Raw genomic sequence first — 20,360 nt, 5'->3', positions numbered from 1 at the left:
ATAAATAAATAAATAAATAAATAAATAAATAAATAAATAAATAAATAAAATGGAGCAGAGAAGCCCTGAAGGGGGCGTTCTTACACACAGACCACTGGTTACACCCTGCATAACCAGCAAGAGGGAAGATAATCCTTATCTTGACAAGGAAGGACACTTTCCACACAGTAATTTTATCTCCTGCTTTTAAGAAAAGAAGAAAGATCTCTCCCAGCTCTGTCAACAACGCATTAACCACCACTTACAGCCAACAAGAGACCTCCACAACCTCAAACTCTTGTTCTTCTCCAGTGAATTTTTGTTCAAAATAACCCTCCCCCTTTCCTCCTAAAATATAATAAAACCTGTCCATCTCTTTGTCTCTTCGGACTTGACTATGGTTTGTCGTAGCTTGCTTGTTCCCAATTGCAATTCTTCTGTTGTTCCTAAGTAAACTCCTTTTGCTAGTAAAATAACTGACTGTTATATTTTTAAGGTTGGTAAAAAAATAAATAAATAGAATGCTCTTGACCTGCTAGAAAAATAATTACACAAGTACAAAAATGGAAACTCTGGAAGGCAAATAAGAATTTTCTTTTTACGTCAAATTTATATGCTTAGGTAGATATATGGCACTTGGGAAAATGCATTCATTTAAGTCAACAAATCTATATTAAGTTAGAAAGAGACATAAACAGGACAGAAGGAGTTCCTGTCCTTTTGTCACTATATGTGAGAGATGTACATGAGGAAACAGGCAGATATGGCACAATGTGGTATGAGCCATGATGAGGAAGGACAAGATGGCACAGCAGCCCGTAAGAGGAAAACCCAAGAGAGAGCTCAGGGTCTCTGGACCTAAGCTCCTGGAGGCCATGTGTGTAGTTTACTTGATTCTAAGTCTTATGTCCAGCATTAAGACTGGCCAATAGAATGGCACATAATGGAGATTTTGTGTTGAAAATATGATTTTTTTCATTCAGGTGGTGATGGTGTGTGTGTGTGCAATTTACGGAACATCAGAGCTTTTTGACTAATCAATATACTTTTATAAAATTTGTTATATAAATCTAAAGACCAGAAGAAAGATGAACTAATATGGATTTGGAGTTGGTAGAGACTAAAACCAGCATGTGGATAAAATTGTTCAGGGAGAAAATATAGGGTGAGAAAAAAAAAAGAGAGAGAGAGAGATCAAGGATGGGATGGGGCATAGGTAACACTAAAATTAAAAGATAGGTAAATACAGAAAATCCCCAGAAATGTAAAAGCAAAACCAGGAGGACATAAAGTCCATTAAGTCAAAGGAGGAAAGTGTTTTGAGACAAGGGAGTTGTCGACCCAGTCAAGTGCCAAGAGAGGTCAAACGAGTAAATTTCAAAGCATTTTTAGGTTTGGAAACCAAAGGGCCATGTGTTACCTTGGAAACAGTTACTTCAGAGAAGTGATGGTCTTTGAATTAGGAAGCAGAAGCCAGGTTGCCCTTGTCTAAGTAGAGAATGGTGATAGTGGGTAGGGGAGGAAGTGGAGAAGGCAAATATTGACATATTTCAGGAAGCTTCTATTCAAATGAAGGAGACAAAGGTTCTGGTTGTAACTGACCCAGACATAAATGGAATAAATTCTGCTTCAGATTTTCTTTCATGTGATATTTAAGTGCTTGCACAAAGCATTTCACACAGATATAAGAATTTCCTGCTGGTAAGGGCAGGTCAATTAAACATTACAATGAATTACTAGAAATGGTTTGTGGAATCACCTTTCCTCTAGGTTTATCTGTCCAAATTACTTGTGAAAATATGCCTGAGGGTAAGGAGGTGAAGCACCTAAGCCCTGGAGACCCCTTACAACTCTGAGTATTCGCTTTCTTTTCTTTTCTTTTTTTTTTTTTTTACTTTAATTAGCCTTCTGAAAAGCAACTTAGGCCAATGTAACAGTTCTCAGATTCTTCCTGGTTATAAAGAATATAAAATATGAGGGGAAAATTAAACAGAAATAACATATAAGCTCTTACTTCAATTTCCTTACCTTTTATAAATACTTATAGTTAAAATCTATTACAATTTCCCCCATTCTTTCCTTGCCATTATTGTTTGCCTCAACTTAAATAACTGGTTTCATTCAGTGAGTTCTCTTGTATGCTAATGTATGTAAATATAAATGGATTAAATCAGCCAGAGAATAAATTAGGTGAAAACTTGTTATCTGCCCCCCCTTTTTTTTGCTAAGCATAACAATTTTTAAAACTAAAAACTCTCACCCTAACAAAAGGGGGAGCCTCTTCTGTGAGAGCCCCTATAGTCTCCTACTTTGGTAAACCCATTTTGCTTATAAACAAAAATTAAAACTGAAAATCCTGCCATTTGGGACAAACTGGATGGACCTTGAGGCCATTACACTAAGGGAAATAAGTCAGAGGAAGATGAATACTGTATGATTTCACTTATATGTGGAATCTAAAAAAGTTGAACTCATAAAAACTAAGTAGGATGGTGGTTACCAAAGGCTAGGGGGTGAGAGAATTGAGCAGATGCTGTTTAAAGGTACAAACATGGAGCTGGTAGATAAGTAAGCCTGGACAGCGAATGCACAGTGGTGCATCACAGTGAACAATACACAGCAGCACCATCTTCAAAGTTGCTAAGAGATTAGATCTTAATGGTCCCCACCACAAAGAAGAAATAATTATGGGACATAATAGGGATGATACCTTAAAGCTTTGGTGGTAATCATACTGCAATCCATAAATGTACTAAATCAACACTTTGTACATTTGAAGCTTGTATGTGTTATATGTCAATTATATTTCAGTTAAAAAACACATGTAATAAAGATGATCATATGAGAAAAAATCTATTTCAAATTCTTTTTCCCTCACTCTTTCAAGATGTCTTGGTGGCAGGGTCACTTAAGGCTGTCTGTGTAACGGAGTATGCAGAATGCACACCTTCACATGCCTGAGCAAAATTACAGACCCCTTCTAGACTCAGCATTGCCATCAAAATGCAGAACTCATACAATAAATGGATAGATTATCGTTGCTTATTAATTCAACAAATTCCTCAAAGCTGTTCTCTTGATAAATGTAAGACTGTAATCAAAAAAGAGAGCCCCAAAAGAATAGACAAATGCCAGGTTTTAAGAAAGAACATGACAAGAATCTTTACCCAGGGAGGTCACATTCTACTCCGGGTTTCTCGCTTTCACTTTCTGAAAGAACTGCTTGTATCTGATCACATGTTTGTTTAATGAAGTGTCTGGCTTAGAATGAGTTAATGAACCTTTGTGCAGCAAAATAAGCAATACTGCTTTTTATATGACTAGCAAGCTGATTATTGCTTCATTTCTACCTAACTGTAATGTAGTCTGAAATGTTTATGCCGCTAACATATTAGAGGTTATTTTGAGTGAATATTAAAAAGCTGATCAGACAATTTTTAGAATTTCTAGGCCAGTTTTTTTTTTAAAGAAAATTTTGAAAGCAGATCACACCAAAAGTCTCTGTTTGAGGAAAAAAAGGAATCTGAAGTCTTCCCTGCCGGCCTCACTCGTGCCCCCAAATCCTGCCCTGCCCCTCACACATTAGAAATCTCAGAGGCCTGTTCTTGGAACATGAGGATTTCCCAAGACAGATTTTGAAATGCACTGATCTAGGTAGTCTATTACCTTCTCACATTCCTCTCCTCTCCTAGCTTCAGGTAGGTTATGCCTCCTAATCGCCCTCAACTGAACAGCAATCAGAATAAGATTGGAACCAAATTTTGTAGAAAACACACAGAGCAGTTTTAAAATAAAGGAAAAAAAATTACTTGCCTTATCAATTTGCTGTGATTAACTAAATTAAGTTAAATATATAGATTTAATTCCGTCACACAAAATCTAATGCAAAAGATGTTAAAGGCATGTGAATTTCCTTTCTTCCCTTTTTCTTCCTTCAAATATTCCCTTTTTCAAGTGAAACAGGACCCTAGTGATGACCCCCAAATTTTTTTTAAAGATTTTATTTATTTATTTGACACAGAGAGAGAGTGAGAGAGCAGGGGAATAGCAGAGGGAGCTGCAGAGGGAGAGGAAGAGGGAGAAGCAGACTCCACACTGAGCAGGAAGCCCAGCGACATGACATGGGTCTCGATCCCAAGACCCCGGGATCATGACCTGAGCCAAAGATAGATGCTTAACCAACTGAGCCACCCAGGCATCCCGCCCCCAACTTTTTTTTTTTTTTAAAGAAGAAATCTGTATGGTCATTGTTTCTACAGTAAGAATCATTTTGTTGTGTTTCCCCAACGAGGGGGTATAAATTTTCTGTAGAAAATGGTCTTTGAAAGAATTTTCCAATGGTGAGGTTGGGAACCTACACCATGTTGATGAAACAGCTCCACTTTCTGGATTCCATCTATGTGACCCCTGGTGATGCTATGAAATGTGAATTCATAGTAGCTCCCTTTTATTGATTATTGTGACACTGTAAATAAAAGACACCATGCATGGAGTCTGGTCAGGTTCCTCATTCTAAATTTTTACTCAAACATAATGCAAGAACTCATCACCTTGCTGGTGGTGCAGTACACAACGTTGCCATTTCTGAGACCATTCACATTGTAGACATGGCAGATTTGTATATTGATTACAACAATTTTTCTGACAAATGAGAATAAAATCCCAGTTCTAACAAAATCACAAAAGGTCTGAAGATGGGAGTTACACGAGAGATATCTTCTTTTTGCCCCTAAAAATCCATTCTCTGCCCATCTCCACTTATCCCTATCCTGTTTTCTGCCCAGAGAAACTGACTTACTTGTTCTACAAAACAGAGCTTTCGTGTCTTCTGGCTTCTTGTTGGAGTTTAGCCAGGGAAGAGCCAGGAGATGAGAAGCCCGAGTGAGGGTAAGGTCAGAATAGCTCTCTCCCTGTCTCATCCCTTTCCTGGCAACCAACCCCATGTGACTGTCTTCTTCTAGGTCCCTACTCTAAGTCACACACTTGTCGTTGGGGGCTGACTAGTGAACTGAGGGGTATTCGTCGTTGGTCCCCACAGCCACAAATTTAAAAATGTCTTCGTAAATAAGATTCTCGATCTTGTTCTGTTTTGAAGGTTCCATCTGTCTCCTATTGGTACCCAGACTCCCAGGGGTCCCACACTCAATCACATAGAGGCAGTGCGCATGCTAGCCCTTCTACATGTTGATACTCCAATCTAGGGCCTTAGTTCCACTGATTATATGAGTCCATACTCTCTCCCTCATAGAAGAAAAGGAAACAAAGAGACAATCTGGAATGAAGTATTTATGAGGAATAAGACTCTCCTAGAAAATCTAGCACATATGCTCATGCTTGTATTCAATTTAGAGAGAAATAAAAATTCTTAGACATTCCTTTTCACTGTGAAAAACACCACTCTAAACTACAGAACAACAAAAATCTTGATTTGATGTTTATTTATAATGGTTAGTATATAAAACATAAACATCAAACCATATAAAAGTTTAAAATGATGAGTCTTACATCCTAACCTTCAATCCTGGTCCCCTTTTCTTTTTAACAATTTAATTTTTCCCCCTTTGGATGGATTTGGATATTTTAAAATATTCAAATATTTAAATATTATAAATATCTGGAAATATTTATAAAATTATTCTGAAATATGTTTATGCTAGTTTCCTGAATTACCAATTTAAACAGTAGCAATTGACTAACAATGTCAAATTAGCTCTTTAATCAAATCACACTTTCTTTCACCACATATTATATACATAAAGATACAATTGCTTTTACATTCCCAAGATATCTATAATTTACCTTCTGTTATTTATCCTTAACTATGTCCTCTGTGTTTTATCCATAGGTTGATTATACAAATTGAAGACCAAAAATACCATTTATAATGTCAAGGCATACAATACTGCAGAGCCAAGTTGTATGGGAGGGAAAATGCACCTTAAGCTACTAAGTATATGCCACTAAAGAGAAAATATTCCCAGCATCAAGGTCAAATTAATTCTCTTCAGACACTCAATCAGTTGCTTAAAATATTGCCACTTGAATGTGCTTGTTCCTCCATCATGAACCACACATTCAGTTATATATAATTTAAAATGAGAGTTAAAAATAAGCCCTGAATTATACACAAATACAGCATTATTCATGTTAAACTTCCAATGAATTTATTAATCTTAGGAAAAACTGATAATGAGAGAAATCATGGCTTCAGGAAGGTTACCATGGTAACAGTTTGGCTTGGTTTCCATGGTTACAAAGAGTACAGCTGAGAGGCTCAAAGAATCACAATTTCCTTTGATTGGTAGATTCTCAAAAATGATGATTTGGAAAGTGACAGGGATTAAAAAAGAAAAAGATTTCCCTCATGAGGAACAAGACATTAAGTGTAATAATAGCACACTGATGGTCAGACACAAGACATGCCTTTGAAATTTAATGAAACATCCCTTTGCTCCTTCATAAAAAAATTGGACAGAATATCTCAATTTATAACAGCATGAAACTGTAAAACAAAATTCCTGCTCCTGATTAACTGACCAAAATATGTTAAATTGTTTATAAAGAACTTTTAAAAATTTGCATAAAAAATCACTAGTTGACTTAAATTCTGAATGACCCAAAAGACTAAAATAAATATTTTTGACATCTCTCCATTGTGTTGTGGGCTTTAGCAGGAAAAAAAAAGTACAAAAGAAATACAGTTATAAGGGCAGTAAGAAATTTAGAGTCAGAGAATATCTTTGTAACTAGTTGCATGTACTCAGTCATAACATTTTATTTTCAACTTGCTTTTCTTCTTGCCAAGTAACTATCAGTACTTACTATCAAAAATAACACAGAAATTGAAAACCACCTAAGTTACTGGTTAGGAAACCATGATTTTAAGATCTCTTTATGTTCCTTGAATCCCATGATTTTAAAATATTTTCTCCCAATTTGAAGGACAAATTGAAGAGCTGCTTAGGTGGGTTAGGAAAAATGTAAACAAAAGATCTAGATACATAGCCCCTCCCTACCACATCAGAGTCTCATAAGAAACATGAAAAACATCTAAGACTCTTCATTTAGATTTCCCCAGCAGGAAGGATGTTTAAAGGAAAAATAAAATGAATTCTATTTCTCAGAGTTGTGTCCAGCCGGGAGGCAAAGCAGTCAAAGACAAAGAATTAAAAAGCGAGAGAGATTGTCTGGGAGAGGGGAATGAAGCCTAGTGAAATGGGTGTACCAAAGGCCATGGGTCTAGACACCTTAATTGCAGTCTCTTAATCACCTTTACCATGCAGTGCCCCAATCCCTCAAACTCGAATGCCCACAGGCAGTACACTAGTCATTCTGGAAATCTTGCGGGCAAAAGCAAGTTTCCAACTGTGTTTCTGTCCCAGTGCTTGGGGAGCATATGGCAATGACTCCTGGAGGAAGTGACAAGAGAACTAACCTGCCTAACAATCTCAGAAGCGATGGAGGGCTGTAGGGTCCCTTTACTTGGGATGGAAGGTTATCCACCACAGAACAGAAACAGGATACACAGCAACTGAGAACAATGAGACTTGATACAAAATATTTCATAAAAATGGAAAAAGGAAGCCAGAAACCAAATCCTCTGAATAAGATATCACAGAGTCTAGGTTGAATTCTCCTCTTGACTTTCATGGTCATATGCTACATAAAAGTAATAGATTACAAAATACTGAGACCTTGAACTGAATCTCTGTGAATTTCATATCAGGTTGGAAAGGAAAATCATGGAGGATTTATCCACACTGTATCAAAGGAATCAGAAGGCCTTGACAGAGATGGATGAAAGAAAGAAGCATGTTAGCACTGCAAAGGCTATTAAAAGGGGGAAAAAAAGGAATACAGCAGGGGAGAGAGAGAAAGAGGGATGAAAGAAAGGGAGAAAGGAAAGAAGACACTGGTGGAAAGAGGGGAAGAAATGATGGTGTAAGTGAAATGAAATTTAAAAAATCATCTTTAAAAGAAAAAGTTACCTAAGAAAATAAAGATAAATCTCTAACTGCTTTTGCCAAAGAAAAAATTAAAGAAAACACAGATCCAAGATATCAATATACTAAGTTTACAATGGTAAAATAGCTTAATGAAATGAAAATGCGGAGCTAAGGACCAAATTGAGGGAGCAAAAACAGCATTACAAAACTAAGAAATAATTTGAAACTAACAGGAAACTCAGGTAACTAGATTAAAAGAAGTTACATAGCAAAATGAATAATAGGAAAGATAACAGATTCTTGAGATAATAATGTGAATGCAGAGAAAACAAAGTGCTTAAAACAATTAGAAAGAAGGTAATAGAAGCAGAGCAGGTGATAATGAAGAAACCTAGGAGAATTCTTGTCTCTGAAGTGGAGACCACAACAAATGGAACAGAAAAATAAATATTTTTAAAAGAAATTTTCCTTACATAAAAGAATATATGAATGTAAGGATCAAAAGATTAGTGCTTCCCAAAGCAGTGTTACAAAACAACCATCCAACATGTGATAGTCAACTTCTTGAACTGTGAGGCTAAAGAAAGAATTCTTCAGTCACCTAGACAAGGAAAGCAAGGCATTTATGAAGCAGGAAATGCCTATTGTCTTCAGACAACCACATAAATATTAAAAAAACAATAGAAGCAGAGTCTACAAAGTTTTAAGGGGAAATGAAACATAACTCGTGAATGTTATACCCAGCCAATCTGTCAAGCAAGTGTAAAGACAACAGAAAGAAATTTTCAAATATGCACGAATTCATAAAACACAAACCCATGAGCCCTTTTTGAAAACACAACATGAGGACACATGTAGCCGCCCATCATGATATGGTGAAGCTATGGTAAAGGGTTAAGCACTGAAAATTTTATATACAGAACTAAGACCAAATGTTATTAAGATACACAATTACAGAAAATAACTTTATACTTTATTATATATACATGCTTAATATGTAAAGTTAGGCTTTAAAGAATAGAAATAGAATCTATAATTTTCAAGCCAAGAAAGGAAAAGAAACTGCTGGACTTCCGGGGGGTAGTGGTTGTGTAGGAATATTAAATACAGTGATTAGTAGAGACTTTGTTTAAAAAGTGATATTTGGGCAAAAATGTAAATGAGATGAGGGTATTAACCTGCAAATATCTTGCAGAAGAATATTCTAGTAGAGGGAATGTTTTGAGCAAAACCAAAGTAAAAGAATCCCAGGTATGGTCTAGGAATAGCAAGGAAGCCTCTGTGACTAAAATAGAGTGAATAAGGGGAAGAGGATCAGATGTGACAATAGAGATCAAATGGTGCAGGGTCTGTCTAGCTCATCCCAAGGTTTGAGGAGAAGAGTGATCTGATCTTATGTTTTCAAAGGGTTATTCTTGCTGTTGTATTGAGAATTAATTCTAGGGGGCAAGGGTAGAAACAGGGTCCATTTATGAGACTACTGCAATAATCCAGTCATAAGATATCCTGGTTGGACTAAGATGGAAGCAGTGTTGGTAAGAACTGGTTGGATTCTTGATATATTTTGAAGAAAGAGTCAAAGGATTTCCTGTATAAAACGGAAGGTATGAGATAAAGAGAGGACTCAAGAATGACCCACAAGATTTGGCCTAACTAGAGAGGTAAGATTATCATGGACTAGATGGGTAAAGCAGATTAAAAGTTCAGTTTGAACCTGAGTTTGAGAGGTTGTTTTACAAGTAGACAGTTCAGAAGAATAGCGTGAGCTAGAAATTTTGGAGTAATCAACATCTATAAAAGATTTAAAGCCATGAGATTAGACATGATCACCAAGGAAGTGAATGTATGGGGAAAAAATTATTAAGGATTCAGATTTGGAGTGCCCCAAAATAGACATTTGAAACAGGAAGTATCACCAGCAAAACAGACCTGAGGAATGATTAGAAAGAAAGAAAGAAAGAAAGAAAGAAAGAAAGAAAGAAAGAAGAAAGAAAGAAAAGAAAGAAAGAAAAATATAATGCTAAAAGCCCCTTGAAGAAAGTGTGTAAAGGAGAAGGGCATGATCAACTGTGTCAACCATTGCCAGTAGGTCAAGCAGAAGGAGAAAAGGAAAACCAAAAATGAATGACTGGGTTTAAGAATATAGAAATTATCTTTAACCTTAACAAAGGTAGTTATTTGTGGAATGGTTAAGGCAAAAGCCTGAGTGGAGTGGATTGGGAGAACATAGAAGGTAAGACATCAGAGGCTACAAATACAGAAATTTTTTTTGAGGAGTTTTGCTATGAAGGGGAGCAAAGAAATGAGCTATGGCTGGTAGAGGAATGGGTCAAGAAGAGAAAAATTTAATATGGAAGTCATCATGGCAGTTTGTACACTAATGTGAAGAATGAAAACTTGATATAAGAGAGAGAAAAGAGGAAATTACTAGTTAAGTGTCCTTGAGTTTGCAAGAGAGGCTGAGATGCAGTGCATGCTTACAAGGAGCAGTGTGGATAAATCATGTATGGCTACATGGAGGAAGACAGACTATGTGCATGTGTGTTGTTGGCAGGTGGTTACCTATGGTAGTGGGAATTTTTGAAAATCATCTTCTGATTGCTCCCATTTTCTCAGTGAAGTTGGATGCATAATCATAAGCTGAGAATAGGATAGGATAGAAGGTATTGATGCTTGTTCGAGAGAAGATATGAAATAGTCATCCAAGAGGGTCAATGAAATGATAATCCAGCAACATTGAGAGCCACTTGATTTTGAGATCATAAATATAAAAGTGAAACTAAAAACATTGTTTTGTGTGCTTTGTGTGTATTTAGGTACAGGCCTAGAGTAGAAGGGTTGTACTTAATCAGGATTTTTTTTTTTTTTCTTTTTTGGTTAAGTGAGTACTATGAAATAAGAAATGTGTATATTCAGGGATGTAATTATAACAATTTTCCATGGAATTTAGGCTGAGTGAAAAAGAGAATGAGGACATCAAAGGGAGCCAATGATGGGTAGGATTGAAGGCATTGGTGCATCAAAAGTTTGTTTCAGCGGAAGTACCAGAGAGAATGAGCCAGAAATAGAGGATAGGATACATGAATTTGATATTATGGAAGGACTGCATTTACTAGTAACAAAAATATCTAAGATATACCCATAGAAGATATATCTTTTTTTAAGGTAGATTGAGGTAGAATAGGAACCAAGATCACTGGAGGAAGATAAAAGGGCATGGCATTGTTGGGATCATTTACGTGTATATTTTATGAGATATGAGATAGAAGTAGTATTAGAAAATGTGACAGAGAGCCAAGGTCTAAAATCATTGAGAAGAGAAAAGCAATTATCAGTAGATCCGAACAACTGAGTAAACTTTGTTCTGTTTTATTTTTTTTTTTAATAAACACTTTTGCCACTACCTATACAGGTTAATGTGTATACATCTAATAAATTATTTCTAAGAGCTGTATGCTATTCCACAGCAGGTTATCTATCATATTTTGCTTACCCATTGCTCCAGTTATGGATACCTCAGTTGCCTTCAACTCTTCACTGTCATGAGTGTCCCTTTGTGGACCTGTGGAAGAATTTCAATGAAGTAGGTACTTTAGTATATAATCAAATACCACCAGCTTCCTCTCTAGATCGGCAGCACCCGTCTAAACACCACACCAGTTAAAAATTAGCATGTTGTCAGGACCTAAGGATCCTCTTGTAGGTCTCTGCCTATTCACATATTTTTCTTTCCTCCCTAAAGGTGACTACAAATCTGATATTAGCTGTATTTTTTTTTTTAAAATACAGTTGTAGTATCTATGTATGCCTTTGGTTTAGCCTATTTCAAACTTTATAGAAATGGAATCATCCTATATAAGCATTTTTTTGTGGCTTGCTTCTTTCATTCAATATCACGATTGAAAGAAATACACATTTTGCATCCATATAGCTGTAGTTTATTCACTTTATTTGTAGTATTTCATTATATAAGTATGCAACAATTTACCAATTTTTTTGGTGACTGAACCTTTTTGTTGTATTAAATGAGGTCATCAAGAGGATGTAATCTCTGGGTAACCCTCTAGCTAGTCCCTGAGGAAGCTCCTCATCCCTCCCCCTTCCTTGGAATATGCATCCTGTTTGCCTTCCCCACAAGACGCTGCCCCAAGAACACAGACTTGAGAGAGTAAGGTATTGAGACCATTTGGACGGTGTATGTGACTAAACCCAGTAAAGACCTCTATATACACTTAAGAATCTGGCAGGAAGGTGCAGAGATCTACTCGTCTTGCAGTAGTCCAGGACAAGTCTTGTAAGTAAATTCTATTGCTTATTCAAACTACCACCTACCAATCAGGAGTGGATGCCTCTTTCTTTGGTCTCTCCTTGCCCTCTGTGGTAGGGGGCCAGTTTGCTGACCAACGGTTTTTTCCAATGTGGGGTTATAAAAATGGATGCTTCTATGGTATTTTTGCATATTTCTCATGCTGTAGATGAGTAAGTGTTTCTTTGGGGTATATACCTAGAAATGGAATTGCAAGGGCATTGAATATGTGTCTCTTCAAACTTGCTAAATAATGCCAAACTGTTTTCAACATATTGTAGCAAAACACACACTCATACTAAGAGTTAACATTGCTCCATGTCTGGCAACACTTGGCATGGTCAGTCCTTTTAATTTTTGCCTTTCTAAGAAGTACATAATGATATCACATTTAATTTTTCTCTGTTTACTGCTGAAGCTGAGCACAGTACAGGTCTCTTTGTATAAGATTTCATATGGGTAGAAATTCTAAATATATTGCCATATTCTAAATATAAAAGTATTCTCATATTCTAAGTGTATTTTTTCAATTAGCAATAATCGCGCCTCGGATAAACCTCATTGGCTACGATACTGCCACTGCGCAAAGCTCTAAGTGTATTTTTTGACCTGAAAATACATATGCAAGAGTTCACACTAATTATCTGGGGGGAACAAACTGGTGTGGGAAAGAAGATAACCTTTTACTTTATAATTTTCAGTATAACTTGAATCCGTTTTCAAGTGCTACTTTTATTTAAAAATATATAACGTGCTACTTTTATTTAAAAATACATAAATTAAAAATTGAAGTTCAAAATTATTTTAAAGCACATGCATATTTAAACAAACACATACGATTGATCTGTCACCAGCCAAGTCTTTTGCTGGAAAAATACACTAGGAGTCTCATGTCCAATACAGTAGTCACTAGCCACGTGTGGGTACTGAGTCGTTGGAAATTGGACAGTGCCACATGTTGAAATTATATATTTGAAATAGCCGGTTAAATAAAATATATTATTTAAATTAACTTCCCCTGTTTCTTTGTGAATTTTAATGTAGCTTCTAGAAAAGTTTGAATTACACATGTGCCTCGGGATATATTTCTATTGACAAAATATATTTCTACTGCACTAGAATCTACTTGGTGACTCGAGAAAAACATAACGAAGGAGATTTCAAAAGAAAAAACAATACTACGCAAAGCATAAATACACTTCACTTCAGGCAAACACAGAGTTATTTCTAGATATGCCCCAAACACAATAGCTTACTTGTATAAATCTTATTCAAATCACAACTATAATTTGAAGTCAGGAGCACAATCATAATTCTCATCCATTCTTCACAGTTCACATACATTTGCTGGTAGACAAAATAATGAAAGAAAACGGTCCAAACAAGAAACAATGCCGTTGGTGACCTCTAGCCCATCATTCTTGCAGTTAACATTGCACGAAGGCCTACAACTGGTCAGGACCTGCATTAGGCACCACCAACAAAAAGAATGTACACAAGTAACAAAAACAGGCCTTCCTTCTCCACTCGCGTTCAGTGAAGCAACATTCTTCATGTTCTACAGGACACATCCCACTCTTTCAGCCACCACGTAGCAAAGCCTGCATTTAAATGTAGTAACATTTTCTGGATGAGCTAGCCTATACACAGCTGCAGAAGGAAACACTAAACATGCGCTATGGAGCATAAATTAACTCTAACGTACTCTGCCTGTATGTTTCATGTATAGTTGTTATAATAATTATCACGGTTTCTTGGGAGCAGTGCTCTTGGGGGGATCCAGGCTTGCAGAAGCTTACGTTCACTGCAGGGAATGCGAAGAAGATGTGCCGCCGAAAACAGTCGGTGAGCTCTAGCTCGCACTGAACTGCAGCGGCGCGGGCTCTGCGGGATGCGGCCTCCGTCAGCGGAGGCAGTCGGAGGCCGAGCGCTGCTGAGCTGTCAGCGGCAGGCACCGAGCGGTTTGGTGCAGGATTTGGGTGATGTCTGAGAGGCAGGCAGATGTTGGGAGGACAAAGTGACCACAAGGAGCAAGGCACAAGGTAAGTATATGGAAAATAATGGTAGAAATCAGGAGATTTTCAAAACGGTCAAGTAGCTCTTGGCCGGGAGCATTGAGGTCTCTGAAGATTTTTAACATTTTAGTTCTCCTCAATCTACTTAGTAGCTTCAATTTCGCTCTCTAATTGTCTCTCTCTCTTTCTCGCTCTCTATCTCTCACTCTCTCTCACTATCTCTCTGTCTCTGTCTCTGTCTCTTCCTCTCTCTTTCTCTCTCTTTCTCTCTCTCTCTGATACATGCATAAACGTACCTCCTGAAGGATATCAAAATAAATAGTTATTGATATGCCATATGTTTGTACAAATTTTCTGCTTGTAATTCCCATATCTTTTTCTAGTAATATACCCTGGAATGAGCAAGAACCTGTCAGAATTCCCCTACTTTTAGATTCTTTAAAGGAAAATACCACTATGAACTATTAAAAGTTTGCATTATGCATAACAGATCAGGCAAATGCCTGAAGACAGAGCACAATAAACACAGAATACTTCAAAGAACTCCATTCCGCTTAACTTGGTCCCACCTAAAAAAAAATGTGTAAGGCTGAAAATTTAAGGAGAACTTTTATACACAAACTAAACTTTTGCTTCTGCCTTGGGCTTTACAATCTACTGATTATGTGATGCCATTTGTCCCGTGGAGTCTGTGCACAAGACTCTAAATTAGGAGTCTTTTCCATGTCATCTTGGTGAATGGAGACCCCTCTAGATTTGCTCCAGAACCAGCTTTATCTTAGTTTCACAGATTCTTCTCAATAACCAGGATTCTTTTCCTTTTTTCCTAATCCTTTGGATCAATACCTTTTTAAGTATGCAGAGTGAGAGGTGGTAAGAAATCCATCTTTTATTAATAGCTAAGAGGCAGTTTACTATCCTTTCATTATATAAGTTGAAATATCTTAATAGTTATTATTTTCCTTTTTTAAAGGAACAGAGGAAAGGAAAATTAGACATGTGTGTATGAAACAAGGAACTGCTCTTTTGGATGATGCATTACTGATTCCAATTAGTTTCACTTTTCAGAGAGAGGATGAGTTACATCATTTTGTTTTCAGGAGGTTGTAACTTACTCTTAGTTTTAAAAAATAAAAAGAATATTGCAATCCTATAATGTGACACTCCACTGGCCTACACATTCCCTCAGAGTGGGGGCCCTTTCGTTACACCTGAGTATACTCTATAATGTTATGTACATAGTAAAAAGTTAATACATGTTTATTGAATGAAGGAATAGAGCATTGTATCAAAAAGACAGATTTGAATAAGTTAGTAAAGAAATGCACTTTGGTAGAGGTTTTGCAAAATGTGGATAAATGGCAACTGAAGTAGGAGGCACACATTCCTAGGAAAGGAACATTCCCCAAGTTTACATTAATAATGTTATTTTTATAACCAGTTATTCATAAAATTTGCTATTAATTATTCTTACATGATACAGTATGATAGGAACAGCTGAAAACATAAATACATACAAAAGTGTTTACATTACTTAGTTATAATGTAGTTAAGACTTCTGGATGCTGCCTTCTTATAAATCCATATTTGGGAGTCCCTAGTTACTTCCCCACCTACTGACCACACCAGTGTTGCAAGGGGGAGGTAGAAATGGAAATACTTACCCATTACTGTTGGGAATGTAAATTGGTACAAGCACACAGGAGGTCAATTCTCCAATGATCTTCACTGATACTTAGTAATTTCTTAGTATATGCTTAGTACTTGGTAAATTCTGCAATGGTACTTAGTAAAAATGAGAATCTTCATACTCTATAACCCAGCATTTTCATTTCTTGACATACACCTTCAAAAGACTGCTATACATGTGCATAAAAATCATTGCCTTATATGATAGAAACAATCTAAATTCCCATTAAAAAGACAATGGCCAAAAGTATAATAATATAAAATGTAATAAAATGCACATCCATTATACCCATAAAAAGTAATAACAGGGAGTGGCTAAAAGCAAATGTAATTTTATGCATTGCAATGAATTTTAGAAAACATAATTTCAAGTGAATAAAATGTGTTTTGGAATTATACTTCAATAATATTTATATAAATTAATAAAAACAAATAATTCCCTCTCATTCCATATATATGTGTGTGCGTATATATATATTTGATTATATATGTACATATGTATATGTTTATATATGTATATATTTAATTTTTAGGAACACATAATTTTATAGTAAAACCAAAATAACCATGAAATATTCCTACAGCTAATTATTCTCAGTACTTGGTCCTTGGTCCTGCCCCAGACCTGTGGGCTTATATCTCACTCCATTCCCCATCCTTCTCCCAGCAGATTCTGTCTGAAGCCTAATGCTGTTTTTGTCATAACAGGGAGCTTATCTGCCACTAGATAGATTTAAATAATTTGCAGTCTCTCCCTTTGTACTGAGAGACACTATTGTGGTGAGCCTTTTCAAACATGAGAATTTGAGTCAAGTATCTAACTATTAAATAAATAATGGGGAAACTTATACACAAGGATGTAGTATTGAATAAACAGATCTTCGGGAAGAGCTGTGATATGTCCTGCAGAAAGGCCATGGGTAGGGGACAATTGTAATGAAATTATGATGCAGTTTTTTTCCATTTCCTTTTGGCAGGAGTTGAAGTTGGGGGTGGATATAGGGGCCCTTCTTTTAGAAAGGACAAGGACAGGCAAGGCAGAACATCCTGAGAAAATGAGCATGCCCAAGCAGCAGAGCGGCAGAGCAGAGGCTCAGGAGAGGGCTGTGTCCTGCGAGGGGGCAGGCCCCTTGACTTATGTCTTCTGATATTCATTTTTTTTTTTTAAGATTTTATTTATTTATTTGAGACAGAGAGAATGAGAGAGAGAGAGCACATGAGAGGGGGGAGGGTCAGAGGGAGAAGCAGGCTCCCTGCTGAGCAGGGAGCCCGATGCGGGACTCGATCCCGGGACTCCAGGATCATGACCTGAGCCGAAGGCAGTCGCTTAACCAACTGAGCCACCCAGGCACCCCACAATTTTGATTTTCAATCATAGTTTAATAAAGCTGGGGTTTATTAGTACTTTCTTCTAGAGCTTCTTGTTTTATTTATTTATTTATTTGAGTGTTTTACCATTCTGAGGAAGGCTTGTCCACAGCAAGATTATATATATATATATATATATATATATATATATATATATATATATATATATATATATATATTTCTGTGGTGTTTTTTTTTTTTTTTTTTAAGATTTTATTTATTTATTTGAGACAGAGAGAATGAGATAGAGCATGAGAGTGGGGAGGGTCAGAGGGAGAAGCAGACCCCCCGCGGAGCAGGGAGCCCGATGCGGGACTCGATCCCGGGACTCCAGGATCATGACCTGAGCCGAAAGCAGTCGCTTAACCAGCTGAGCCACCCAGGCGCCCCCTGATATTCATTTTTAAGTCTCCGTTTTTGTACGGATCCCGCTGTGTTGTCTTCGAGCCCCGGGTTACGTCTGTTGGGCACACCCAGCTTGTATGGGCTATCTTTCGTGGCATCAAGCCAGCAGACCAGAAAGCTGTAGCCCGATGGCAATGGGAAACTGGTCTTGATGCTGCGTGAAACAGCCCAGGGCTTCCTAGCACAGAGCAGAGAGGTGGGTGTGAGGGTTCTGCGTGCGGAGTGGAGGTCCCGGTGCTCCCGCCCAGGCGGCAGGTGCCCGGAGAGGGGGAGGGGGGCTGAGGGCGCCACGCGGCTGGAGTTGAAACGACAGCAGCAACAGCAGCAGGAGAGGAGGCGAAGCCAGCTCTTGGAGCACCACCACCTGGCTGCAGGAGCTCTCGGCAGTAGGACTGTCCGTGAATGTGCCAGAGGTCCGTCAGGACAGCTCGTGAGCCTCTCTTTGAGAACGGCTGGGAAACAGAAAGGAATGGTGGGAAGAGGAAACCCCAGGTTGGTATCTGCCGGGTCTTTGAAAAGAAAAAGCCATATCGGTGCTGTCTTTGGGAGGACAGAGAGAGAAAGCGTGAAGAAAGAAACGGGCAGTTCCTACACTATACCAAGTTAGGTGGCCCGGAAGTTCTCCCTTGCAGGTTAAAGAGTGAGAGATTCCATGAGTTAGTCATATGGCCATATCCACATACATGGATGGTTGGCCTCTACGGGCCAAAATACATGCGTAATGCATTCAGATTTTCATTTCGAAACTGGTGCTCTGTGGAAAAGCAAAATTAATTCATCCGTTACGACCATAATTTAAAATACCAGGTTTGGGCGCCTGGGTGGCTCAGTTGGTTAAGCGACTGCCTCCGGCTCAGGTCATGATCCTGGAGTCCCGGGATCGAGTCCCGCATCGGGCTCCCTGCTCGGCGGGGAGTCTGCTTCTCCCTCTGACCCTCCCCCCTCTCATGTGCTCTCTCTCTCTCATTCACTCTCTCTCTCAAATAAATAAATAAAATCTTAAAAAATAAAAAATAATAAAAATAAAAAAAATAAAATAAAATACCAGGTTTGAGGGGCGCCTGGATGGCTCAGTCAGTTAGTCTGCTTTCAGCTCAGGTCATGATCCCAGGGTTCTGGGATCAAGCCCCGCATGGGGCTCCCTGCTCAGCAGGAAGCCTGCTTCTCCCTCTCCCATTCCCCTGCTTGTGTTCCCTCTCTCACTACGTGTCTCTCTCTCTCAAATAAATATAAAATCTTAAAAAAAAATTTTAAAAAATAAAATACCAGCTTTGATAGTGTTAATAACAATTTAGTTTCTTTGGAATAAAGTTTCTTCAAATGCCCATGACAAATGGTAAGAAATCTAGGAAACATACAATTTAATTAAAATACTAATCATATTGGGGCACCTGAGTGGCTCAGTCAGTTAAGCCTCCAACTCTTGATTTTGGCTCAGGTCATGGTCTCCGGGTCTTGAGACCTACCCCCTTGTTGGCTGCTCAGCAGAGAGTCTGCTTGAGAGCGCCCTCTCTCTCTCTCTCAAATAAATAAATAAATCTTAAAAAAAATACCAATCATATTTATTCACCTTTCCTGCAAATGACAAGTCAGGTAATGGCAGTTCTTCAACCCTAAATACCTCAAAACAACAACAACAATAAAAAGAAATACCTCTTTGCCAAATAAGAACATAAACTTTTGGCTATCAACAACCTGTGAGGCTGACTTTATAATTTTTCATCATGCCCTAGGGCTTATCAGGCCACTTAACTATTTTTAGAAGTAGACAGTGTTGCTTAAAATTCAGTATATCTTGCAAGTTCAACCTTTACAAATCATGCCATCCAGGGCAATTGACTTGGGGAGCAAAATTTCCAAGGTCACCTGGTCACCTGCATTTAGAAAGATGAGCTGTCCAGTCAAGGGGACCATGTTTTCTCTTCCCCCTCAGTATACAATGTAGATAAGTATCTCCTGTATGTTTCCATTAACTTTGTGAGGTTATTGAAGGTTTATATTTTCAAATGCCTCAGATTCATCAAATTCAATTAAAAAATGAAAATACAGATTTATTTATTACATAAATAATAAGGAATAATTCTCCTCTTGCTTCTTTGCTTTTGGGGGAAAGAACATGAAGAAATCCTGAGAGAAAAATAATATTGAAGTTCAAACATCTTCAAAATTTAAAATACTGTATTTAGAACTGTCAGAAACTTACACAGGATAGAATAATGTATCATAGACTCTGGCACAGAAGATTTCTAGAAACTAGAAAAATAGAGAATTTCTGATGTAATAGTGAATGCAAGGGTATATATTCCAAGAAATTTAAAAAAAAAAGTAACTACGTGCAAACAGACTCTTAAAATGAGTATTGCGTATTTTCTTTTCCTGTTTTTATTATTTTTAAATTGTTCCTTCAGATAGGATGGTTTGAGCAGCATTTACCTTTGGTGATAGCTTCGTCTCCCCCTGTTGTCCAAAGTGATAAAATACATCACTCTGGAAACAGTAAGGCACTCCCTTCCTCTGTTATTTGTAAGCTGACATGAAGTAGACAGACACCTTCTGAAGTTTTATGCATGCTGTGTTTTTTCTCCTTGCTGCAACAAGAAAAGCTTTTTCTTTTAACCTGGCTGCCTTTGAAGAAGTGACTCAGACATCTTC

General features: G+C 37.5%; 1 pseudogene; it reads right to left on the bottom strand.

The window, feature by feature from the left end:
- Positions 1-12,698: 12,698 nt before the first annotated feature.
- LOC118007238 lies at positions 12,699-12,822 on the bottom strand (annotated as a pseudogene).
- Between the last annotated feature and the right edge of the window lie 7,538 nt (positions 12,823-20,360).

This window comes from Mirounga leonina, unplaced genomic scaffold, assembly GCF_011800145.1.
Source record: "Mirounga leonina isolate KUSES-001 unplaced genomic scaffold, KU_Mleo_1.0 Mir_115, whole genome shotgun sequence".
NCBI classification, from domain to species: domain Eukaryota; kingdom Metazoa; phylum Chordata; class Mammalia; order Carnivora; family Phocidae; genus Mirounga; species Mirounga leonina.
The sequence above is the reverse complement of the archived record's forward strand: the minus strand, read 5'-3'. Positions and strand labels throughout refer to the sequence as shown.